This window comes from Phoxinus phoxinus, assembly GCF_949152265.1.
Source record: "Phoxinus phoxinus genome assembly, chromosome: 20".
Taxonomy (NCBI): Eukaryota; Metazoa; Chordata; class Actinopteri; order Cypriniformes; family Leuciscidae; genus Phoxinus; species Phoxinus phoxinus.
This window is the reverse complement of record NC_136895.1, coordinates 10,423,786-10,451,449: the sequence shown is the minus strand read 5'-3', so window position 1 is coordinate 10,451,449 and position 27,664 is coordinate 10,423,786. Positions and strand designations below refer to the sequence as shown.

At 39.7% G+C, this 27,664-nt stretch overlaps 1 protein-coding gene across 12 annotated transcripts in view; it reads left to right on the top strand.

The window, feature by feature from the left end:
• add3a (adducin 3 (gamma) a) overlaps positions 1 to 27,664 on the top strand; it is a 95,606-nt gene that overhangs the window by 35,343 nt on the left and 32,599 nt on the right. For 4 of the 12 annotated variants that reach the window (XM_079592352.1, XM_079592349.1, XM_079592351.1 and 1 more), the window contains exon 1: positions 23,954 to 24,258. The exons of 3 other annotated variants lie outside the window; for them this stretch is intronic. The gene's annotated coding sequence lies outside the window, so the exon portion shown is untranslated. Of the gene's footprint in view, positions 1 to 2,157; positions 2,382 to 4,405; positions 4,515 to 23,953; positions 24,259 to 27,664 lie in introns of those variants that run through there. 5 more of the 12 variants (XM_079592346.1, XM_079592344.1, XM_079592343.1 and 2 more) reach the window with 5 other exon arrangements.

Below are 27,664 nucleotides of genomic sequence, written 5' to 3'. Positions count from 1 at the left end.
ATAATTCATCCGCTATATTGCTAAATCTACCCAATTTTATATCAACAGAAAAATAACGGGACAACCTGGCTTCACCGGAGACTCCACTGCTTCAGAGCGGTCATATTTAAAGATGTGTTAAAGCCCACCCCCCTCGTGATGGGATTGGTTACATATTTGTGACGTAGAGAACTAGGGTGATTTTAAACAATGTTTTTGAGACGGTCTTTGGTTCACTGCATTTTTTAGGGGGAAATAATCACCAATGGTGTTGACTGATGAATTTGTCTTAAAGCACATTAAAAACACAACAAAGAATTGTAAACAACATTAAAAACTTGATTTTTATTAACTATCTTTATCACAGAGTTTTTGTTGCGTAACTCTCAACTATACTACACAGAATCTTCCAGCTTCTTGACAACTTTTGGACTGCAAGAGACTTTTCCTCCTGCATGAATAATTGGTTGCATATTGATTTTTAACATCCCCCCCGAGAGACCCACACTTGCAGAGGCCCCGCTGAGGGCTTTCATTTGGGTTTTCTGTGGTAAACAGTACACAGTCATACTTTATCCTCCCATAACTGTTGTTCTTCACTGTCTCCTTTGGTCAGGACTCCCTAGCAGAGCTCGGCAGTTCACTCGGCAATTAAAAAGACATCAGGAACCACCGGTTGTGTAGGAAAGAGCTCTACTTGGATGTTTTGCTTGTATTAGGCTGTCCCATTTGAGATGGGTCGACATTTTTTTAAATTTTGTTTACATCTACAGCACTTGCGTTGGTCTTACAGACTCCAACAGGAGCCTTTGAGACAAACTAGACACATTTATTGATGACTTACTCAGCAGAATAGTATATAGGCCTAGTTATTCAGATGCTAATTCAGTGTCACTCTCTTTGTGCCTCTTTAGTTAACAAATTGACCCTTGGACAACCGTTCAACAATACTAAAAACCCATTAAGATGATACAAGCAATTGGGAACCCCACTTTTTGTTCTAAAAAAATGTTGCACGAGAAAATAGCCTAGCACTGTCAAGAGCTTTTTTACAATTACCACCGACCCTGGAGTAAAATTTGTTGCACTTCTGGTTTCAACTCGTATGTGGGGCATTAACCAACTCCAGAGAGACGTTGAGTTTGGTTTTAATGGAGGCGAGTTTATGAAGACCGCAAGAGTGGGTTGTGTGGGTTGTGGGTTGGCTGATAATACCACAAATGAGATGTAATGAACATGTATTTAGTTAGTACATTATTTACTCAAAAATGCATAAAAGGTTGTTTGTAGATTTTGTAACCAGGTAGTCAAAATATATTGGTACCATATCGGTTATTGGACAATATTACTGATTTAACTGTATCAGTCTGTATTAGATATTTAATTCTCACATTTAAATAACCTTTGCCATAATCTAACGAATAAAAAATGAATAATCTAATAACATTGTTAAATGTAATCTTTAGGCAATCTCAAAATGAATATCCATTTTTCATGCTAAACATTTTAATTTTGTGTTGCCTACATTTTCAAGTTCTGGGGATGGTTTTGTAAATTAATTTAGACAAACTAGTTTAGAATTTTTTTTATTGTCCAGTTATCAGCCATACCAATTATCGGCCTATCGGTATTGACCAGAACTGCAATATTGATCCATACATATACGGAGTGGATATAATGGTAAAATTGGCCAGGCTTATATCAGGTTTATCTCTGTCCATGTCAGTTCCCCATTTCTGATTGTGAATCTACAAAGCAAACTCTTGGCAGTGTTTCAGCTTTGAAGGCCGTGTTACTTTGTAAGACGGTTTGAAAGCTGCTTCGGCTTTGTTGCGGTCTGATGCTGGGCATTGTTCGGACAGGGTAACCCTTCAGAGACCATTGAATACCACATCTGAAGAAAGTGAGAAGACAAGAGTGTGGGGAGAGAGGAGGGGGCTATCGTTTTTTTCTTACCCTGGTAGTTTTTCATTTTGCATCCCTGCACCTCCCTTCAGCTCCAGAAAAGACTGCCAGAAGACCGAAAGAGACAGATTCGGATTGAAAAAAGACTACAGCCTTAAACTTGAACAAAAGCCAGCCAGCAGGGCTTTATTGCTGCAACGGCCTTTGACAATGTGCCAGGAGAATTTTAATCAGAGATCCCTCCCTTATGTGTGTGTGTGTGTCTCTCTCTCTCTCTTTCTGTTTCTGCCTCTCTCTCTATCAGTCTCTCCTAACCGTGTGAGATGAGTATTGTGGTATCTTCTCCAGTGGAGACTGGAGAGCCCATGTAGGAACTCTGGAGTTTTTGTGCGTTGAGTTTGAGAAGCGCGAGGAGAGACAAAACCTTGAGGACAGGAAGTCCTGGAATTCGAGCAGGTGAATTTTTCTGTCTGTTGCGATTTTTCTTCTGTGCTGAGGTTAGTCCGCCTTTATCTCCTCTGCATTTTTGAGGTGCATTCCTCTGCATTTATTTTGGACCCGAGCGACAATGCAGTCGCCCTTGCCAAGCACCACTGTCCTGATAAGTTAGCATATTTTGCATGCATTTCTCTTCAAAGAATTGCTTTTGGACTGGCTCGCCAAACTTTTGCGTTCTCTCATACCTTTGTTCCTCCAAGAAATGTGCATTTTTGCTCTCAAAACTTTTGCATTCTCCCAAAAGGTTTGCATTCCCCTGAGAAACGCATACCTTTAGGTACTCTCTACAAACTTTCTTTTAATTTCACTTTCATTTCATTTCACTATCCCTTCAGATTGAGTGTACATGAGCTCCTGGATCTTAGCGGTGGAGGTGCGTTGTTCGTATATTGTTGAATTCAAACTGAATTCTCAAAGCTGTCATCTTGCAGTCGGGCAAATAAATAACTCATTAGCGTACAAGGCAGCGACCCTGGACCCGAATCCAACTTCGAATCTAAGTCAGATGGACTTGCCTCAGCAAAGTCTTGGAGTAAAACCTTGACGGATAGATCTTTGTGCAGGTCAGGGTGTCGACAATGTGCTTCAGTTTAATAGCAAAAGGAGCAACTTTGCCTAAGGGCCGGCTTTTTGTGTGTGTGTGTTGGTTAGCGAAGGTGCAAAAGTGTGTTTGATGTAAACTGATGCTGAAACAAGGCCCTGCCGTGTCATTTCACTTCTCCAAACACTCTTTGCCTGAAGGCAGCATGCGAGGAATTGAGTACGGCAGTCAGCGGGTGAGTTTCTTTCATATGTTTTTGTTTACTGACGTGATCTTAAGTGGGCATAAAAGCAGGTTGCTCGCAGGGCCTTTGGCCCATTATGCTCTGTGTTTCCAGATGAATGCGTCCCGTTCATAGATGAAATGCTGTGAAAACCACACCAGTCCACATGATTGCCGCTGCCCTCTTTATAAATCTCATGCCCTCTGTGTGTTTAAAGAAGAATCCTGAATTGTAGTGCTGGGTATTCATTAAGGTTTGATTTGATTCTGATGACGAAATCGTTTTGATTTGATTCTGATTCATTTGGATATATTTCAGTTATAATATTCATTTTACTTGCATATGAAAGAAACTCTTCTAAAATAAGTTATACAGGGCATTGTGTCAGACTGATTCAAACCAGTAACTCGTCTTTTTGAACTATTCGTTAAAAGGATTGGTTCATAGGAGTCATTTGTTTTGATGATTCGGACTACACTGGTCATTCTGTATGATTTGAGTCACTAAAAATAACTGGTTTATAGTATTATAGTCTATATATAGATTGTGAATCAGACTATATTGGTTGTTGGTGTATGTTAGTTTTTGTTGTTAGTTCTCAGTTGAAAGACATTTATTTCCATTATTTTGAGGTACACGGTCTTTTTATTGAAAAATGTACGTGACGTACTGCTGGAGCATGTAAACCCCAAACGGTTGACGTACAGGCATAATATTTTTAGCTGTTTTACAGATTTTAGGTCTCTCACTGATACCAATACAATTTCCCAGGACAGCTTTTTCTGTAATATCCATCCAGTGGTTAGAAAATGTTGGTATTCCAAAAATAAGTAACTTACTGCTGCTTTGAAATCATACAACCCAGTAAACATTGTGATAAATTTTAAAAGGACCCTTCTTTTTTTCTAATGTCATATTAGAAAATATTTATTGTTTCCAGTTTCACAATGACACAAGTATTTTCAGATTTATTAGTGTTGAAGTAAGAATATGTTGCTATACTGTACTTGAGACTTGATTATTTGGAGAAAACAAAACCACAAAATATGAGCAGTTTTCAATTAATGAAATTTTTTCAAAGTTTGAGCTGAAAAAATGTAAACGTGTATATATAAGCGTGTGAACCGTTGTCGATGTATATAATTACGAACAAGCTTTTGCACTATTTGACGGCCAACGTGTCAAGCAATGGGGAAGCGGGAGAGCCAGCTCCCGTGTCCTCAGGCTAACCATAAATAATTATTTTATCCCGTTTACAGTGTGAAAAGATGCTGTCACTCAGCTTCACAAGCTCCACCCACGCATCCCAGAATCCCAAGAGCTACTCGGATATGTGCACAGATGTCATTAAAGAGTCAATAAACTGGAGTGAGTGCCGCTTTCCCCATTACTGAAATTCCTGACGACCGTCCCAAGAGATTTAAAAGCTCCACTTCAAGAGAACTTTTGCATTTTGCCAAAAGCCAGACAATATCTAGTTGCCGGAGGTTTCAACGCTTGCAGTAAATTACTTAACGTTATTACTTTTGTTCTGTAAACTGGGATCTGATATCCACACTGGCACTATAAGAGCCGTAAATCCTAAGTTTTTTAGATCTCTAGTACTATGATATTAGGTGATATTTTCAACACTACTTTCAATGTCATAAATAATGCCTCATTTTTGCTCCAAGATATTTAGTGTAAATAGCATTAATTTTAGGTTGTTCTTTGGGATTGTAGATCATCAAGTAGTCAGTATATAATAGCCTCACAGAAGTGTTAGAAATAAGCCTACATGTAGTATAAGGAAGTGGTTCATAATGTATAGTCTGCAGAATGTAGATCTTCAGACCGCATTGTCTTGGTTTGGGTTCTCAAAACACATTTTGGTCAAGTCATTTCTAGCTGTGGTCTGGTTTTTGTTTGGATGTGGGTCTTGGGGGGTCTGGTCTGGTTGTCGGAGACGTGGTTTAGAGGTTAGCGCATGATCTGATGTTCTTCTTTATGTGCTTATATTAAAAGTTTTGTGAATTTTAGTCCATGTCTTTAAGCATTGTGGCTACTCATCTCCATGCTAGAGGCCTCCTGCATGTTGACAATTGACTTTTAGTAGACGCGCCACTGTTCAAATGTTTGGGGCCAGTAAGGTTTTTTCTATTTCAAATAAATGCTTTTCTTTTTCCTCCTCAATATTACTGTTTTTACTGTCTTTTTGATCAGTTAAATGATATAGACTTTGTGATTATAAGAGACTCTTTCAAAAACATAAAAGAAAAATCGTACCAACCCTAAACTTTCGAATGGTAGTTAATATGCATTTTACAATGTACAGTTGTGACTGATGGTAGGATTCATGCATGCTGCATTGACACAGAGTGTAAATTATGTCATGTAACATTCCCTTCATTCAGCCTTTGCCATCCTTTAGTCATTTGATCACTTGTCTTTTAAAATTAAACAACAGGAAACCTCCCTCTCCCTCTGAACTTGCAGGTGTGCATGTAACAAATGGTTGTGTGTGTCTGTGTGACCACGTATGTGACTTGGCGGCCCGTAGCCCCCAGAGTGTGTAGACTAATGGTGTTTGTGTGAGACGGATTGAGTAATGTGGAGTCAGGCTTCATGATAAACTGAACCAAATGTATTCGGGTTGGGTCTGGGCTCACGGGCCGGGACTCACGGCATTCTTCTGCAGTGATGTAGATGTGACATGCTTTCAACAATCAAAGAAAAGCAGGGGAAAAAAAAGACTTTTATGCTCAGAAAGAGTTTGTTTATGAACACGCTGAAGTTATTTTTGTGTCATTGGGCCGGATTCTGATTGATTTAGGGTGGCGGAGCCTGATTTGGCAGTAAGAGGGATTGACCCATGAGGATATGTTGTGTATGTGGGTCTGGTTTCACTTGGAGCTCATTGGCGATGTAGAAGTTAATCAGCGTTTCCTTGCAGCAATATAGCCTACCGTTCTTTTAGGTAGGCCTAGAGATTTACGTAGTGCAACCTTCCTGTTTTTGTTTTTGCTCTTTAATTCTCGACGATAATTATTTTCATAGTATGACCGATAGCCAATAAATATGGTGATATTTAAATCAAAATAAAATAAATAAAAAATAAAACAAAAACAGTAATAAATAAATCAGTCATTTTAAATAACATTGTATGAAAATTATATATTTGTTTTGAAATTTGCTAAAGTTTATATTTAAGTGTTATAAAATTGTTAGCATTCATAAAGATACACCTTAAGTGAGGGTAATACTTAAGATAATTTAAATAAAAATCAGGAAATGATCATTACCAATATGATTAATTCTAAATCTGTAATATCGGTTGATAACCGATATATTGCTTATTTTGATATGCAATCTTTACATCCCAGTATCCATATGCTGTCCAGATTGTTCTGTGTTTCCAATATTGTATTGTATTTAATCCAAGAAGTTAGCAACACAACTGGAAAAAGACTACCGCTTTGGGTGTGCGAGGGGATCTGATCCGACTCCCTTTCGGCCCGTCCCACTCTCACGCCACTCGCATTCCTCCATTCAACCCTTCAAAGTCTCATTTCCTTCCAGATTTGCTATCTGACACAGAATGCCAGGTCTGATTCGGTGCTGACAGTGATATCGTGACAGATCCAGGGAACGAATCTTTTCAGAAAGCACCACATCTGGTCTGCTTCACTGATCTCCATAGGAGATTGTGGATTTGATCCGAGGAACAAATAGATCTGCCTCCAAATGAACTCAAAAGAAGATATTTTGAAGAATGTTTCAACTGTATTTGTCCTTACAATGAAGGTCAATGGGGTCCAAAACAACATCTAGTTTTGGACCCCATTGACTCTCATTGAATGGACGAAAAACACTCGTATCTTCTTTTGTGTTCTGCAGATGAAACAAAAACATACAGGTTTGGAATGACGTGCAAGTAAATGATGCAAATCATAAATTTAGCTTCACATCCAAGATTTGATTTTGATCAATAAAAGACTTAAGCCTCTTATTGCAAATCGTCGTGGCAACTCTGAAAACCCTGAAATCAGGAAACTTTGTGGGCCATTTGTGGGTTCAAAATCCATGTGATGTTTTTTATGACAGAGCAGCGGACTGGCCCCAGGCCCTGCGGCTGCATTGAGAGAGAAAATAGGGACAGGAATTGTCAGGCCATGAGGCCACACATACGGCATGTGAACCATCACCACAGGGGGACAGAGAGACCGAATTGTGAGAGTGCAGAGGGAAAGTCAGAACTAAGAGAGGCGAGAAAGAGGGTGGGAGAGCGATGAAGTCATGACAAAAAGTTTTTAAGCTGAGCTGTGGGCCTCTGTAGCCGGCTGGAGTCTTCAGGGAGGGAAATGGAATATCCATTGTTATCCAGAAACCACAAGGCCAGAACAAGTAAAGCAATATTCCCTATCCTGTCTCCCGTCAACCCACCTCTCCTCTATCTTTCGCTGTCTCTCTGGAACGGCATACACTTTCAAAGTAGGACAACTATAATTGGATTTTAAAAACTAGAGATTAACAATATATTGGATGTATTTAGAGAGAGACTGCATCAATGTAATGGCATCAGTTGATATTGGAAATGTAAATGTTCATGCTCATTTCTTAGTTTTTTACATATACAGGTTACCTTTTCCATGCTTTAAGGCTTACTTAAAGTTAATATTTAACAACACTAATAAATTAATAACAATGATAAATGTTATCTTTAGTAAATCTTAAAATTAATATCAGTAACTGTTAGTGGTGTGACGGGATCACCTGACCACCTCGTCAAGGTGAAAAGCTGTCTCGCTCATGTGAAATCGTACTGGAGAGAAGCCGGTCAGCTGAGTTTGTGGTAAAACCTTTTTCAGTGCTTGTATATTGTTGTCTTTCAATGCATATGATAATTCAGACTCAAAGTAGGAATGAAATGACATTCATTACAAGATGATTAGTTAAAACATTAAAAAATGCACCTGCAGACTTTTTCCAGTCATTGCTGATTTCTTAAAAATAGTGTGCAAAAATCTCGTCTCGTCTCGTTCTTGTAAACCCAATCTCGTGTCTCATCTCGTCTCATGAGCTAAGGCTGTAACATGAAAATAATAATCGGCTTAGAATTTTTGGAATTTAAGTAATGGAACGGCCAGAATTTTTTGTATCTGTACATTAATATCACGCACACATGGACTTCTGTGCTTCCTTGTGTGATGGAAAACAAATTGCTGACTTGCTCAGATCCTGTTAACAAATGCATTACTTTGAGCCACTCTCCTAATCTCCATCTTTTTGTATCCGGGCTTTTATCCCATTCAAATTGTAATCCTGCTTTTAGTTGTAGTCATAGTGTTTGTCTTTCTTCAAGAAGCCTGAAAGGATTCCTAAAACAAGCATCTGACCACCCCATGTGAGTGTTTGTTACTCAATATTTTATTGCGTTATATTGTTACGTATTGGATTTCAGGGTCAGGACCCCTTTCACAGTCGAGGAAGCACCCCGTACTCAAGATGTACCAGCTGTAGAGAGATGCAGAGGTTATGAATTGCACCGGCTGTTGTTTTTTTCGAGCATTGTCATTTCCTCTGCAGCTGGAACAAGCGAGTGGGGAGAATAACACAGAGTTTTGGAAAACTAAACATTTACCCAGCGTGAGTTTGGGTGTTCCTCTGTAGAGCATCACAGAAAACAAGATCAGCAGAGATGGACAGAATCTATTGTCACCAAAGCATAATTTCAAATGTCCATAAGAGAAATGACCATGTTATTTTGCTCCAAGTTTTCTACTCGAAAAAGTTTGTGGTTGCACAGACTAGTTGATTGGTTCTACTGTGCTTCACAAACTGTGTCCCGGCGTACATCAAATTCATGTTATTATGCAGAATCCACAAGTTAATTTGTGAAGAGATTAAAGGACAGTATTTTTTTCGGAAGATTGTTTATGGTGTGTTACTCGCTCTAGGGTGTTTCTTAGAGCACTGCAGTCAGACTGATTACTGCGTTAAACTGTTAAGAGTAGCAAAAAAGCCTAAACAAACTGTTGGATGCCTTGAACTAGATGTATCGCAGCCACAATATATAGTTTGCCTCTCTGGCTACATTTGAAGCTCAATATTCTCCATCCAGGTATGCACATTTAAGCCATTTTGTTTTATTCTGTATTGGACTTACATTAGTTTTTGTCCAATAAAAGGTTTTAGTTTATAGCCTTTTTATTTGTTAGTTCTCTTATTGAAGGCAACATCCATATATCCATAAGAAACTCACATCCGGGCCATGTCCCAAATGGCACACTTCGTGTGCACTTACAGTCTTGTGGACTTACAATGGATGCCTGCAATTCTAAAGTCCACAATCCGTAGAGTGTCCCATTTGTCATTTTAGGCTTCAGAAGGGTGCTCATGCGCGGCCCCTTTGCGGCCGATTTGCGCCCTCTTTTGCCAAGCTCACGAGCTCCGCAGCACTTCTATCCCACAGTCAAACCTGCATTACGTCACGAAAGTGTGGACTCAAGAGCTTAGAGTTGCATTTAGGTCTGGTGGATATGACGTGGACTAATTTATAGGGATTTCTAACCACAGACTAATCGATTATGAAAAGTGGCAATTTTGCACATCCCTTCTACTTTTTGGACTACTAGTTGACTAAAACTCAGTAGTCACACAAACCCTAGACGTAGCCATTCAAAATTCCTAAGTAATTCACCCCCAGGCTCATGAAGAGCTCTTGTATGCTGAAGTCATGAAAGAAAGGAAACACCGCTTTAAAACTCAATATTGAGTCTCCTGGACCACCCAGTGTCTGAGAGACCCCATGTGAAGGAGATCATGCAAACTGTCTTGAGGCCAGAACTCATTACAGGGACAATCTGATGGACATTGTGTGAGTAAACGGCCCTGTTTATGGAATACACACAACAGTAGTGTGGTTTGGTTGGACTCCAGGCCTCGGACAACTGAATAGTCCTCATCACACTTCAAGACTTTCAGGCTAAAAGTCTGGAAATTTGTGGCCTTTAAAACTTGAAGTTTCAAACACTCTTGTCTGTCCTCTATTGTTCAGTAAAAAGGTAGTCCATTGGTTGAACTGCCAGACCACTCAAATTGATTGCAAAGAAGTCTTCTTCAGTTTCCTCCAGGACTCTCTGAATGAATATTCTTAGTACACATTGACTCTGGAGCTTCAGTGTATAATGCAATATGTCAGGATCTGTATTATGGACTTGCTTGCATTTTGGCAGGTGGGGAGCAGAGTTATGGAAACCATTAACATTCCGTGGCTACATGTGGACACTTGTTTATTTTTCTATATGTGGGTGGGGCAGGGAGAATATTGCACTGTCCGTCATTGGAGACGGAGAGGGGCTCTCTAAAGGGGGCCTGAACCCCTCCGCCCTCTCCACTCCTGTCGAACAAAGAGCAAGGACAAACAAGTGCTGGGAGTCAGTGAGGTGGAAGAAGAGGGGCATTAGTACTGGATGGAGGGATGGCAGCCGTGAGGACTAAGAGGAGATGGAGGGAGCAGGGGCAATGAAAACATAGGATAACAAGACTATGCAGGGACGTCCTGTCCAAATATTCATTCTGTACCAAGAGGAACAAGGAGAAAAAAAATAGAGATTTTACAAGCAAACATAAAACAATATATTCTTGTCCGTAACCACCCATATTTTTCACGTCAAATAACCCTTCGCCTTCCCCTTCCTCTTGACCCTTGAAACAGAGTGGCAAGGCGTGGGGGTGAAAATATTCCCCTAAGAAATGGGACATCACTACTTCACCGTTACACGTCATTATACGTCGTCGCCTACGTCACAGGAGATGCGCCGATGTTTATTACAAACTTCCAAGATGAACAGGACTTGTACACAGGACTTGTATTCTGTGGTGTTGTATTAACACATTGGAGGTACAGACCTATGTTTGTCCTATTTTGACCTATTTATTTATTTACTGTGTGAAATACGACATTGTGTGGCGTTCATGTGCGTTCAACTCATAAATACGATCTTTACGAGATGACTTGAACGCACCAATAGCTTGTGTGCTTTGTTCGGGGGAGAGGAGATTTTTTTTACAAACGTTTCTTTGAAGGAACTGACCGTAAATATGTATACAAGCTTGAATGTAACATAAAGAAAATGATTATTTGTCGTTAAAATACTTATTAAAGCCAACAATTATTACATTTATGGGTGTCCTTTTTTGCTTGGGCAGCCATTTTGCGTCTGTAGCTGGTGTATGCAGTGACACTTCTCATACCCCTTCGTTTGAAGTGTGGTCCCGAAAAATCTTTGTTTGAAGGGCTATCTGGCCCTTCCCCTCCAACCAAAAGAGAATCGAGACTGCCCTACCCCTTCACGTGCACGCTCAAAACAGAGGGGAAGGGGAAAGTGAAGGGGTAAGGGGTAGAATTGGGATTGGCCCTAAATGCGGTCTACTCTATGTCTGTGCTGTAGATATTGATGTCAGTAGGTTGTTCTTTGGGGAAAATTTAAGCGTTCAGGCTGTCCTTAGAAGATCTTTCCACTGACCGTCACCAAACCTAATAGACACACAGTATTGTTTAATATCTCCTTGTGTCTGTTGTAAGTCCATTTCAGGGACAAAAAGAGAAAAAAAAACCCATGGAAATATGAGAGTCATCCACCAGTTCTGAGCACACACAGTCCATACACTACGCAGGACTGAGAGAGAGGGGGAGAGAGAGATGATGCCTTAAACAGAGAAAGGGAGAAAGAGAAATGAAAAAGAAACTGAGACCATAGAGGGTGTTTGAAAGTGATTTTCTCCCCACTGGTCACTGCTAAGAAGAGACAGTCTGGAAGTTCTTTTATTGGTTTACCAGTGACCAGTAAATTCAGACACACGCTGCCTCACTTTTAAAAAAGCTCACACTCCTCATGTCTCACATTCTGTCTCTTGATCTTAGGTTTTCTTAATGGCAAAAAAACATTTTTCCAGGTAGGTAGGCCTGTACCCTGTTTATACAGTTACATGTTGTGTGTGAGAAAGGGGATTAAAGGCTAGGAAATGAAATAATGTAAAAGAATAAGGTCTTGAACCGGTGTGTGGAAGTACTTTGTGCTCTCTCTCTCTCTCTCTCTCTCTCTCTCTCTCTCTCTCTCTCTCTCTCTCTCTCTCTCTCTCTCTCTCTCTCTCTCATATATATATATTGTCTATTACATTGTTCATTTCTTTGTGAGTTTTTTTTTATTTTTATTGTGCACATTGATGCTCACATTTTGTGACATGTTTTCTTGTGCCTCAGACCCGGCCTGAAATGGCCTGTTAAAGAGGGCCTGACTCTGCGTAGATTCAACGATAAAAAAAAAAAAACATTCCCCCAGCACAAGATTATATTTCATTCTTTTAGCCTGTGAGGCATGTGGGATCCACAACCAGCACATTTTATGAGCAAATACTTAGGTGATATCTTCATGCTTCAGTTGGCATGATTTGTGATGAGCTACTTTGCAGAGAGGAAACATTTTACAAACCTGTCTGGATCACCTCAGCTTTATCACAGCAGTGATGCAATTCTAAAACTCTTTCCTCCCATTTCTTTGGTCACATCCTCAATTTGTTCTTTAAAACTTTCTACAAATGACTTGCCTGTCTTGCGTCATGTGTGTGTGTTTACAGTTAGCAGCAGTGCATGGATTCCTTGAGCAATCAGTACCATCCTCCTGAGCAGTCTGTGCTCATTCATTACTCCCTCACTCCATGGGGTGTGGAAGGAAACAGCTGGAAGGAGTGACCTTTAGTCTTATATCAACACACAAAAAGGGATGCTATCCATATGACTTGAGTGCAACCTACTCCAGTAAAAAGACATTGCCGTGCCCCTCGGACCGCCTCAACGGCCCTGACTGTGACAGCTGTGTACATTGGTGGTCCATTGTCAAGGCTTTTCCTGAGGAACAAAGTTTTCCATACTTGTGGGCAGGGTCTCTGGTGAAATTTACAGGGTCCAAAATGAAGTTTTTAGAAGGAGGCCAGCTTGTCTGCATGCCTAATGAGTTGTCTGTACCATAGAAGACCTTAGAAGACTTCCTTTATCAAAAGATCTCGGACAATGTTCCAGGGTGTTCACCCCCTAATGACAAGCCCTGTTTGTAGGAAATGTCATAATCCCAGTCATCCCCAGTTCATTTATATTGGTTATAGTTGTGTTTGGAATTCAATGTTGTTGAACTTGATTGCAATTGTTTACCTCTATGTTCTTGAATTCTTGACTGGAATTTAAACCTGGAAAATGGCTTGAGTTTAGAATTTACTGTTGGTTCTGAGTCACGTATTACTCATGCTTCTGTCTCTTTGCATGTCGTCCCAGTGGACAGTGCAGGCTCTGGCTGAATGCCTGTGACCCTGCAGGATCCCTTTGTCTATCAGGAAGTTTGGCTCCTTAGATTCTTTTTCTTGATTTGCCTCATCCCAACTGTGGACACCCATCACCACTGAGACATTAATGGCCAATCGCACAAGCAGTAGAAAGTGTCCTTGTCGCTACTCTATTTAGTTGTGCTGTTCTCCTTCTGAAATTTTGAATGGACAAAGCGACTACCACAAACTCTTCTATCTTTTTGGGAAGGCTGATCTTGAACAGTGGTACTAGCTGAATGGTGTTTCGGCAGGAGGTGGTGCTGCATAAATGAATTTGGCAGGAGAAGTGATGGCTCCTGCTGCTGGGTGAGCGGACGTCTATTGGTCTCTGTCTTGGCCTTTACTGCTGGTTCAGCTTGGAGCTGACCTTCTGCTCACTTCGCAGGGGCTCCGGAATTTTCCAAACCCCTGCCGATGGGTGTTTAGCATTGATACACAGTGGGGCATCAACAGTTCTCACAGAAAAATGGAGAAATAACCACCTCGGTGGGGACTTGATTCACTTCCTCCAGCTGAACTGTCTTCTATTACAAACCTGCCAGATTAAAAAAGACCCTTAAAGCTTTCAGTGCTGGTTAAGATAATTCATAATACATTATCATCAAAGCAAATATTCAACTACAGTTTCCTTTCATCTTAAAGAGATCATTTCAGACCTTGGATATTCAGAACCACTCTTCAGTTTAGTTGTCTTCTCAGTTGTCTTTTCTCCATAAATGTATTTGCTTTTCAATTGTGAGTTTCTCCTCTTGTCTACTGCATTGGAATTTCCTGCCCTAGCTTATTTTTTATTGTCTAAAATCCAGTCTTCAACCCAGCCCAACCTAAGAGAAACTAGTGTAAATTAATAAGCCAGAAACTAAGCTGTGCAGTAAACTGGTGTTGCATCTACACTGGTTGTCTGTGAGTAAACTTGCTTGTTGTAGCTTGACTGTTTAAAACAAGAACAGAAAGGACTGAGATCAAAGTGTTTAACGAGCCTTTCAGAAGACTCCCTCGCCTTTTTAGATGGGTCCCTGAATAAGCCTTTTTTCCCCCTTCAGTTGGGGTGAATTCCTGAGCAGAACAAGACGACTGCGTAGGAGAAAATTCTGTGTGATTCCTTCATTCAGCCAGCGTGCTTTGAAAACACAAAGAGACCCAGAGGAAAGAAAGCTCGTAACTCACCTCAGCAACCCTTCGTCCTACAAATTACTCTTTCATCTAGTGGTTGAAAGGGTGATAGTTCAAGTTCACTGCCTAGCACTATATGTTCGCGCCTTTGGGACGCCTATGAAAATCTTCACCTCTAGCTTGTTACTCGTAGCAGGTGGCTGATAATAACATCTTAATCTGGCAAAGTGCTTGATGTGAGGTCTCGTACGAAGACTGAAGATCATCCCATGTAATTGCACGTTTGCTCCATTACTTCTTAAAGCTTTTGTACACATGGTTTATGTTATCGTGTGTTTGAGATGTTTTCTATATACGAGTCCCTTGAAGATGGTAAAAAGAACCATATGTGAAATTTGACGGAAGGGAAGGAGGGGACTTACCCAGGTTGATTGCTCTCTTAGGGCATGAGGTGGGGCCGCAACATACATCTCCACTGTTTGTGTTCGTTTCCCTGGAAACCTCTGATAATTCGGCTGAGTGGACGGCAGATGTTTTTAAGTGTGTGTGTGTGTGTGTGTGTGTGTGTCTGCGAAAGACTGGTCATACAAAACTTGTGAGAAACTCTTTTGGCTCATGGGGTAATACATCATTGTCTTACACACACACACACACCCACACTGTTTCTTTTTCCGTGACTGCGCAATACCCTTCCAGGAAACAGTTGTCCCTTCCTTCATCCATGCAAGCTTTGATTGTTTCAGTAGATTTGTATCACTAAGCAAAACTGAACTGTCACAAGACCTTGTCACGGCCAGAAGTTCAGCTTCATCTCATGAACTTCAGTAATCATCGATCCCACAATGGACATGACTCTGAAATTATTATTTTTTTAAGATCGCAACAATGGCTTCTGCAGATGTGAATGAGTCTCTTGTTCTAATATTATTTTTTTAATTTACTCATTCCCATTTCTGGAATGTTGAAATGGCTCCACAGGGAGAGTGAGATGGTTATTATGCTGTGCTAAAGGTCGCCTGTTGACATTTCCTTCATTTCCGAGTTCAAGTAATGTTTTGAGCTTGACCTAACCAGATCAGATTATGCTGATATCAGATCAAGTATAGTATTTTAGAGTTAGTAATGTGAAATTTAAAAGAAGTTTACTGATTTTTGTTCCATTTCCGATTCCACTTGACGATTCCTGTTCATTAATGGTTTGGTTAACGTTTCTCTTGGTATTTTTGAATAAAGAATGAATGAAAAATTCTAGGGAAGCAATTATTTCCTTTTAGAATCCTGTTATCAAACTGAAAAAAAAAATGGCTACCAGTTTACCCTGTGACCGTATCTAATTAGCAAACAATAAAGCCAAGATTTCCTCCTATGTGCAGGGTTGACAGCACCATGTGATATCCGCCATTAGGATCTACAGGATCTGTGCCTCTAAATGACTCTGTCCTGAGGGGCTTGAACTTGTGTGGTCATGAAATAGTCACAGCAGTGCCATGTGATACATAGCAGTACACAAACATCCTCTTTATCAGTTTATTTATCAGCATCCTCACAAAATGAGGTCTATTACACATGGGTGAATGGTTCTTTGATGGTTCTTTTGGGAAAGGATGTTTTCATTGGATCAGTTATATGGTGATTATTGGTATTTGTTTGGTTAGTGCAGTCAGTGGTTCTCAAACTGTGATCTGTGGACAACTTGGTCTGTGAAGGATTCCAAGTGGTCTGTGAGATGATTGGCAAATAAATAAATTAAATTGACTAATTAATCAACTCTTAATTAATAATGTGGTTCAGTGTGCATACATGTTTAGTCTATCTTTAATTTCAGTGGGAAACCGACCTTCGAATGAGGTTTGTTGATTTATAAACTATAGACTTTATACATGTCATTAGAATCACTTTGTGGAGTGTCTGAATGAAGTATCCAATTTTATTGCAAGTTTGAAAGGTTGCAATCTCTGTTATTCTACTTCTAAATTACCGTCTGATGTCTTTTTTGCTGCTTTTGTGATCAAAGCAGCATGTCTCTTTTTGTCGTCAGCTATTACATAATCCCTAAGCATGAATGAGCAAGCGAGTTATCAGGTTATTGGTATGAAATTAATGTTGGCACTGCTTTATTAAGAAAAGGCTTTGATCAGCATTGAGAATAAAAAGATTGAAAAGATAGCTTATTAAACTCAGATCTGTAACAAGATGAGAATGTACAGAGTTATATTCAAGGTTTCAAAGTTTTAGATAACTTCTTAGCTTAAAGTGGCCATATTCTACACTTATTTTTTATAGTTTTGCAAGTTTTCAGGTCTGGATGGACTGGGGAGGGGGCTTTACATTGTGAACTTGAAAGTATGACAACATTGTACATCAGACTCTTATTTCAAGGAAAATCCTGTTTTCCATTATGTCCCCTTTAAAGTCTTTCATCCGCCCTGTGATGCTCTGACTCAGATTGAATTAAAACAATCGGAAATCAACTCAATTCAAACAGTTCAAGGTAAAATTATTTCCCCTGAGGAACTCTCTCTAGATAAAACACACGATCATGGAGAGGTCACGACTGAGTGAAAACTACAGTATTTGTCAAGCTGCATCCGCTGTTTTTGTAAAAGTTAGTGCACCTAGCAGGAAATTTTACCTTTTACTCCCTGACCAGGTCAGATTTCGGACAAAATATGAAGGCAATGTCACTTATCCAGACCACATTTTATTATCTAGGCCTGTGTGTAGTTAAGTTGACATGGTTGCGCATTCACTACTATTTGCTTATTCCCATGGTAACTATTAACGGTTATCTGTTTAGAATCCAAAATATGACAACGTACAAAGAGTCTGTTTATCTACTGTGTGCATGTTTTCTGGTCTGCTGCCCTGTATGTTACGCTTACTACACTTGGGGAATTTGTTGAGGGCTATCAGGTGATGCTGCCCTCCAGGAGCTGCGGCACTACAGGCGGATCTTGGCACACATCAGCCATGAACTTTACTGTGTGGCTGACTGACTGACAAGCACAATCATTTGATACTGATATGCAAGAATACGAATACAACCATCCAAGCAGCAGCAGCATTAAGGACGTAAATATTTTCAGACACATTTTAAGTTCACACACCGAAGCCAACAAAGTCGAACTATTAACTATTTCTCCGCCATTGACAGAAATTTCCGTCATTTGTGAGACAACACTTCCCCGCCATTAAAGGGAAATGAAGTCTTTGATGTCCCCAGAGTGTGTATGTGAAGTTTTAGCTCAAAATACCCCACAGATATTTTTGTACAGCATGTTAAAATTGTTACGTTTTGAAGGTGAGCAAAAACGCACCGTTTTTGTGTCCCTTTAAATGCAAATGAGCTGCTGCTCCTGTCACAGAGGGCGGAGCTACAACTGCTCGTTCTTAGCAGCTTGGATTACCACACAGACATGTACTGAAAATGTCAATGTCTTTTGTTCAAACTGGAGTCGAACAAAGATGTAGAGACTCAAGAAAGAGTGACAACATGTAGACAACATTTCTGAATGGTTAGTTGATGAATTTATGTAGCTTATGTGTAGTTATCTTCTAGTCATTGATTAGCATATTCTGTCATGATGATCTATAAATCGTGTTCCCGGTGGTGGGGTTTATGTCAATTTTAGGGTTGGTGATGTCACTAACCCGGGAGGAAGCTCGTGTAGTCCCTACCAGTAGAGTTCTCCGGGTTCGGGGTCGAAAATATAAGCAAATGACTCGGGTCGGGTCGGACCTCGGGCTTAATCTTTTCCGCTCAGTGAAAAAAAAACAGAACGCTGCTGTTCACCGTAAAGAAAGTCTGGGTGCTGCGTGTAACATGGCGTGCATCATGGAGAGGGGTGCGGGCAGACCTGACGCCGCTGCGTGCACGCCTTTAGCCTGGAGAAGAAGATGGAGTTGGTGAAAAGTAAACTTGCCGCAGGTGAATTCACCATCGCTACTACAGGAGTGTGAAATCAGAGGTCTGGAAAGTGTTTGGACTGGTGCTGGATTCTGATGGAAATTCTACAGGTTATGTACAGCCCGCCCGCTGGCTGGGTACATGTTTGAGTTATTTTTATTTATTATTGTGTGAAGATTTTTATTTAGACTAAGGCATATTTATATCGCCTATTTATATATTTAAAGTTTATTGTTTTAGTTGTTTGTATTGTTAAAAGGCGTGGACATTAAAGGTTGATTTGAATTCCCGTCTGCTGGTCATAACGTGTATGAGAAAAAAAAATACACGCCCGTCGAGCCGCGGGCCGGGTTCGGGCAGATAATTCATGTTGATGTGTCGGGTTAGTTCGGGTCCGGGCTTTAAAAGCCACGGGCCGGGTCGGGTCGGGTTGTAATTTTCAGGCCCGTTGAGAACTCTACCTACCAGCCGTTTGTTGTAGTCCTTAAAAAAGCAATTTTTCCAAAATAAAATATTTCCCTTTTCTTTGAACTTTGTGCTTCGTAACTTTGCAGACGTTGTTTATGCTCAAACAGCAACATTACACACTAGCTAAAGTTAAAAAATTTAAATCATAATCAACCACCCCTTTAACAGAAATTTCTGGCATTTTTCAAAAATTAGGGCGGGAAAGAGTTAAAGACTTTGCAAAAATGTGTTTTCACCCACTTGTCTTGAATTGAAAATAGTAGACTAGTGGTCAACTGCGTATTTTTGGTATGGAAATTTTGAGATCAGGGTGATTGTTAGCTGATGTATATAATACAGTTTAGCAATAGAAAATTAATCTGATTCAAAATCGTTGAAATTAAATGTCCGTTTATATAGTATTTTCTCAACATTATTACAAACACAATGTGCATTACCTGTTCACAAGATTTTGGAACAAAGTGTAAATGCCGTAAACGCATTTTTTTTTTTTTTTTTATCCAACAAAGATTATTATTTTTTTTAAATATTTAATTGTGTATTTTAAAAATAATGCCGTACCAAACCCGTAAAACTTTCGTTCATTTTCTAAACACATTCGAGATTTTTTATCAAATCTGAGAGCTTTCTGTCCCTCTGTTGACCGCTACGCAACTACCACTTTCAAGCCCTAGAAAGGTAGTAAAGACATCATTAAAGTAATTCATGTGAATTTTATGATGCGAGTGCTTTGCTGGCACAAAAAAAACATAATTTACTCTTTTTTGACAAAATATTCATCTCCAACGTACATTCACGTCACAACGTCTGCTCATGTCAACACAACAAGCATGCTCTCGTGAACACTGATTGGAGATTCATATTTTGTACAAAAATTTGTGTGATAAAGCACTCGCGTCACTTCATAAAATGAATTAATTATTATTTAATTCATAAATCACATGGATTATTTTAATGGATTGTCTTTAATAGAGGTAAACCGATATGATAGTGGATTTTACCAATAACGATAAGTTTGCCCACCCTGTCAAAACAAACTCCACAAGGTGATTTTTTTTTTTTCGCCTCTAGAGGCCGCTCTCATACTGTATAATGACAGCGCATCCTCTCGGTATGGATTTTTGCCGAAAAACGTTCATTCAGCAAACGGATGTCGGTGTTGATTGATCGGCAAAACCGTTCAATCGGTCGACCTCTAGTTTTTAAAACCTTTCTTGGGCTTGAAAGTGGTAGTTGCGTAGACTGTCAATGGAGGGACAGAAAGCTCTCAGATTTCATTAAAAAGATCTTCATTTGTGTTTGAAGATGAACGAATGTCTTACGGGTCTGGAGTGATTAATGACAGCATTTTCATTTTTGGGTGAACTAACCCTAACACAGGATTTAACTTTTTATGTTTTTGTCTAGATCAATATGTTTTCATTTACCCATCGAGTTTCACTAACAACTCCAGAACTAGTTTACCTAATAAATTCATTTCTATCCCTCAATACCACATCCAACAGTCTCTCTTAAACCGTTTGTGTATGTGTGTCTTCATGTTCTTCCGAAATGCTTGAGATCACCAGTTTAATGGATTTGTCCTGGTTCCAAGTTTATGTGCAGGTTCAGTAAGAGTGTCATTTTAAATGTCAGTGTTTGTGTGGAAGAGTTGTTCGACATACAGCACACTGTCTCCGTTGTTCAAACGTCAGGGTGGGTTAAATATTAGCCTCTGGCCACAATGATTCTGCCCTTCCCTGAGATATCACACAAAAAGACCCGCGCTTTGACGGAACATGAGAAACGATGGCCTGATTTGATATCACAACAGCGTGTCTGTGTGTCGTAAAGCCACGATTGTGGGCAATATTTTACAGTTTTTATCAGTGCAAACAACAGGTTTCACACTGAGAGCAAATAGGTGTTGTTAAATGTTGGCTCAAACCATGTGCAAGGCCTGAAAGCCTGTTATTAGAGGGTAAAGCGGTCTGCGATGACTCTTGAGTTTGCATTCTGACATTTTTGCATCCCGTAATGCAGTCAGGCCTCGTACACCGAGATCCCTGCGGGAAACACTGGACAGAACGAGAGCGCCGTACCGCACACACCAGCGCCATCAGAGAGAGTAAACAGTGAATGGCGTCTGTTTGCGTAAGGACACTGGGAAGTACGTGCACACACTTGCACCTGTTCTGACGGTATTGCTCTAGTCAAATAGTAGGCAGAGAGAATTGTGGGAAAGGGAGCGATAACAGGGCACAGACTCCATAAAAGTGAGACTTTATTTGCAGGCCAAACCACGAGACAAAGATTTTCCGCTCGGTTTTGCCGGCTCGCAGGAATTCCTCTCTGTCCTCTGGCTGTCAATCTGATTGACTGTCCTCCCGCTGGACTTTCGTGAACTGTCACATGGAAACCATTTATTTATAGTCTGTCTCTGTCATTGCTGAAAGTTAGTTGTTGGTTCACTTTGCTATTAATCAGTGATCATATCCGAATGCTGTCATTAAAATGCACTCGATTTTAAAATTTTCGGTAACACTGCAATAAGGTCTCATTTGTTAACATTAGTGAATGCATTCGCTAACATGACCAATATATTTTTGAAAGCATTTCTTAATCTTTGTTAGCATAAGGCCTGTCGCAGTTATTGATTCATTGGTTATTCGATCTAATTGCAGTTATTTGAGATAATTGTGCAGTCATGTTTTTCCATCCAAAAAACGGTATTTATATATTATATTTATAGTTATTATACATAACTAATTAATTAGCGCTGTCAAATAGATGAATCGCATCTAACACACACACACATATATGCAGTGCATGTGTGTGTATATATGTATATATATATATACACACTTTTATGTTAGTTTGAGATTAATCGATTTGACAGCACTAACAAATATTCTTCATTTTCAAAGCATTTAAGTAAATCTTGGGCATATTTTGAATTATACATTTTATTTTTATATAAAGTGACAAACCAAACAAAAAAATGTTTATTGCAATTATTTGAGTGACAATTAATAATCAGATCAAAATTCCTAATCATGATGGGCTTAGTTAATGTTAGTATAAATCTAATCTGTACAATGTTTTGTTCATGTTAGATCACACAGATGCATTAACAGATGTTTACATATACTTTGGAATTTAAAAATGTATTCGTGAATATTAAAATGACCTCTGACTAAGATGAATAAATGCTCTAGAAGTATTGTTCATTATTAGTTCATGTTAACTAATATAGTAAATCAATGTTAACAAATTTTCTTACAGTAAGTGGCACGATGCTAAGGTGTTGCTAAGGTGTTGCTAGGATATTCTGGGCAATTGCTATGGTGTATTGTGCTTACTGGCCCAAGTTTACAGATCACACCCACAATTATCTCTGATATTTTGGATTTGTGTCTGTTTGGTCTGTTATACTGTACTGTTGGCTGTCACAACAGTCATAAAGGAGGAATGATCCTTACTTCCCTGATGCCATCTGAGATAAGACGTGAGTTATGTTTATCCGTTTGCGTTGACAGGAAAACTAGATTTATGATTGCGATATCAGTGTCTGTCTTCTCTTAAGCCGAGTTGTTATGCCTCACTCCATATACCCTTTGTTTGACGGGACAGAGGAAAAAATAACATGTCTTGTTAAAGATGCTTATCCCCAGAATGTTGTTACGGCATCTTGACCTGCAGATGCTAACTAGTCCATGCTAACCTTGACCTCATGTTTGATCTGTGAATTCACACGCTGACACACACACTCCGACCAGAAGAGTATGCAAGTTATCAATATCAGTATGTGTTATAATAAAGTGTCTCCGACCAAGTCGTGAGAAAATAGTTTAATAATTTTGTTAAATGACTTGTGCTGGATGCTTTCAGAGGCCAATCTGCTCATTCATTCTGACGTCACTGTTTCCAGGTCCAAACACTATCAGATGCCAAAAGCAAACAACAAATGGTACTAATATACACTCTCACAGTGTGTTGAAATCACGATCCTAACCTTTATCTCCATACCCAATCCCAGATGGCCAGACAGTGATTCATCTTCTATGAATCGTTAAAATATTGGTGATGCCGTAAACCCAGAGACTGCAGTATATACACCGTGAGATTATATATATACATATATATGTAATATGAATGAATAGTGCTTATAAATGTAAGTTGTTAATTTAATTGTTTTCTTTAAACAGAAGTGTATGTATGGGTCAAGACTGCACCAAATAAGTGTAAAATACACCTTTTTCTGAAACTATAGCCAGAAGAGATAGGACTAGTCGTGTGATTACAAGAGTAATACATACTGGATATAATTTTGCAGACAATTTTAAAGACAATGACTACAGAAGTTTTTTGCATAATATACGCAAGGATACCAGAAATACATCCATCTAGACGAGTAGTCCCACTGCGAAAAGAATGATTTTGACAACTTAACATCTCAAATAAAACACACTTTTGTTTGAAAGACTTGATACAAGTGCTTTAACATAAATATCAGCTGCGTGGTTCTTTTTTTTTTTTCTTTGCCTGGTTATATAAACTAATGGGATGAAGAGTCAAAATGATTGTCTATCTATCACGGATGCTGTCGATACTGATGAACTTGTATTGAACCCAAAACATTGATTGAATCACACTTTGCTGTTCATTGCTCATATTTTGTGTTGGTGATAAAACGGGTTTAGGTTACTGTGAATCACAGCATGTGTTCCAGCTGCTAATGAAATAATCTAATGCTTTAACAGTGTCCTGTTTACATCTATGTGTAGATTGCTTGTGTGTTAGGCGAGCTATGAGGATAATTCGGTTATAGTGTGGATTTGTGTCATATTGTAATTTTATATCCACACACACACACACACACTCAGTATCGTAAACACTGACCTTTAATTCTTCTAGCTGGACACGAGTGGGCGGGGCACAGTGGATATCCTACGTTCTGATTGGCCAAATGGATTTGTGCGCTCTGTGAAGGGGCCGGATTAGTAGGTCACATGACCACTTCAGTTTCTCTCTCTACTGAAGCAGATCCTCGCAAACAGAACACACACACGCACACTACATCCGAAAATCCCCTATTTACGAGGGAAGAGGAGTGTGAGGGTTTCTTTGTGCGCTTTACTGAGTGGAATTGCGGACTGTTTGTGGGGTTTTTTGGACTGTTTTTGTCGTGTTTAATCCTCCGAGGTAATCTGGGACTCTCGAGGCGGGAATGAGAGAGATGCGCTCGAGCGCTCACTGGACTTTCACTCTGTGAGGATCAAACAGGTGAGTTTAACGGCACAAGTTCTGGAAAACCACTCCGTTTTCTTTTCTGGGTTACTCTTTAACCCTGCATTGTCGTTTAAAGTCAATTTGAATGATTAAGTAAACTACAAATATCGTCCCCTGAAATCACAACAGCGTCCAAATGTTTTTTTAAAGGTCTTATTCGTCAACCATCACTATTTTTGTAACCTTAAACACTATTATTTGCGTCTTATGTCGTTTTATAATTGTGTGCTTTTTTTTTTTTTTAGCTTACTTTGTCGTCATTTTCTGCGCGAGCACGCACACACCCCCTCGCGCGCCGATAGTCCGCTATTCTGAGCGCGAGACCCTGAAATCTGAGTCTGAAAATCTCTCGCGCTATTTATAGATGTGCTAAAGATAAAGAGAGATATAGTACGGCATACCGACGACGATGGGGGGTGTGGGAGGAAACACGCATGTTGTACAGTTGCCTCAAAGGTACTTTAGGGCGCTTCAGACTCACTTAAAACACATATAAATGTCAGATGACATTCGCTAATTATAACGTTGCCGTTTTTACGCTGATTTAGTCTGTGTTAAAGGTTCACATACAGTCCTCAGGTCAGTCGGACCCGCTGTGAATGGTAAGTAGTGATTGCAATGGTTCATTTGAGGGTGACTGCTGTCTGAAATGGGGCTCATGTCAAACTGAATCTAAGCTGTGTGAGAGAAAGCAGTAACACAATGAGGCATTGACTGTAGTGCACACTGTGAATCTTGTGACTCGTACTGCTGGCGTCCCTGTAGTGTGTTTTATTGTCTTCTGTGGCTATTGTGTTACTAGTGTCTTTTCTGTTATATTACAGCACTGATCTCTATGCATGTGTGAGAGAAATCCTGCACAGAAGTTCATTATTGCCTGCCGAACAGCTGTTATAAGTGAGGATTGAGGATCCTCCCCATTTCCCACACTTTTTTATTTTCATCAGACACACACGATGACTGTATGGACTGGAGCAATCAGCAACACGTCCCAAATCAACACACTGCTTTGCATAAAGCAGTCGATAAGCTGAGATTGACAGGCAGGGTTAACTTATATAATTTCATGCACAGGACATCTGCCGCCTGTCCTAGAAGATTCAGATCCAGATTCATATTTAGCAGATTATAATTCCATTATGCAGGTTGTTTTCAACAGATGATGGAAAGTTTTAAATGGTTAGTTCACGCCAAAAATACAGCCGTGCCTAAAAAGTAGGCATAGCACAAAGTAGCATCTCTAATGCTCACCAAAGCTGCATTTACTTTTTTTATTAATCAAGATGTTTATTCTGAAAGACTGAAGAAGCTGTTGATTCTTCTGTCAGACGCATTTAAAGGGATGGTTGATTATGATTTCACTTTTCTAACTTTAGTTAGTGTCAACGTCTGCAAAGTTACAACGCTCAAAGTTCAAAGCAAAGGGAGATATTTGCTTTTAAAGAAATTGCTTTTTAAGGAATACAACAAACGGCTGGTAGGGACTACACACCAACCCTAAAATTTACATAAATCCCGCCACCGGGAACACGAGTTATTGATTATCATGACAGAATATGCTAATCAATGACAAGAAGATAACTACACATAAGCTACATAAATGCATCAACTAACCAATCAGAAATGTCCCGTTGCTTCTACATGTTGTCACTTCTTCTTGAGTCTCTCCATCTTTGTCTGACTCCGGTTTGAACATAAGGATAAAGGTTTTTTAAATTTTCAGTGTATGTTTGTGTGAGTGCAAGCTAATGAAGCTCCGCCCCCTCTGCCATGGGCAGCAGCTCATTTGCATTTAAAGGGACAGACACAAAACGGTGCGTTTTTGCTCACCCTCCAAAAGTGAAAATTTTTTCATGCTTTATAAAAATATCTGTGGCGTATTTTGAGCTAAAACTTCACGTACACACTCTGGGGACATCAGAGACTTATTTTACATCTTGTGAAAAGGGCATTAATGCCACCCTTTTAGGCAAATAGTGCCTGAGAAAAACGCGTTGTCCTGATTCAGTATCTGCGGTCAGATGAGATGTTGTCAGGCCATATGTCATTGTCATTCATTCTAATGTTATTTTTGTAACTTGTTACTAAATAAAAGTCTCTCACCTCATTAAAATTAACTTTCCTGTCTTGTCATGTTGAACTGTGCTTGTGTTGCGCACTCTTCAATTGCGCCTACAATTGTGGCGTCTTGGGAAAATGTGGGTCCCATAGTCAAACCAGTTGAGAACTCGTACTAAACTCTAAAGCTTATACGAAAAAACTGTTTTACTTTTTTTTTTTTACTTTTATGGAACAATTATTTTAAAAAAATGTTCTGAAAGGTAGTCATACCTTTCAGGTTTGAGACCACATGAGGTTGAGTGAACCCAATTAAAATTTTGTGGGTCTTGAAGGGACAAATACTGTGGTTATTGTCTGTGAGATCCACCCACCTGCTGTTGTTGTCATTGTTTAGAGCGGTTCGTAGTTCTGCCTTTCAGGCTTGGCTGGCTTCGTGTTGTGTTTCTGTTTCTGGGTGGGTGTGTCAGAGCTGTCGTCATCTGTCAGCACACGACAGTTGCAGCCAGGGCTCGCTAGGTTTGATTATTGCATCATAAGTTGAAACGCATGAGAGTTTTGTGTGCACGTATGGCTTGTTGTCTTGACAGCATAATAAACTTAAGCTTCCCTCTTCCTGTTAGTCAGATGTGCTCAGATCTATTGTGGAGTTGCTTTTGTTTATGTTTGTGTGTGTTTACTTGACTTTTAACCTAGAATGCAACTCTTAATCAGGTTAATAGGGCTATTTGATGCTATAAGTTTTGCATGTGTGCGTACCTAAAAATGTGTGGTGAAGTATTGCTTCCTGTTGGCTTGGCCATTTATTTAGCCCACCGTGTGTGTGTGTGTGTGTGTGTTTCTGGCAGAGTTGTGTGTCTCTAATCTGAACCATCTTTCCAAGTGCCATTTGACCTGAATGAGCAGCTTAGCAACGTACAGCAGAGAAAAGAAGCCCACCCGCCCCTGCAGAATGAAGTGGAGATCTCGTGAGTGTGAAAACACACAGAAGTACAGGTGAAAGCTTTTTACCGAGGCCTGGGAAAATGCCTGACACCGTCTGCCGCAACAGCAGAAGTGATTTGAAAACAGTCCCAGCTGAATGTCTGATCTCAGTGGTCTTTGCTAAGCATTACTATTAAGACTATTAACGCCAAGTAGTGTTAAAGTACCGCTTTAACTCGTCACATTTTCAGGCTACAGACACGAATGGTGCTTTAAATAATGCTGCTTGTTCAGGAGAGGTGTGCTGTTACTTTTCTAATCAATCAAAGATACTTTTCTCACCCGTTGGACAATAAAATGATCAAATCATGTCTTTAAATACAAAGTTTGGGTCGCCAGGTTGGTAAGATTTCTTTTT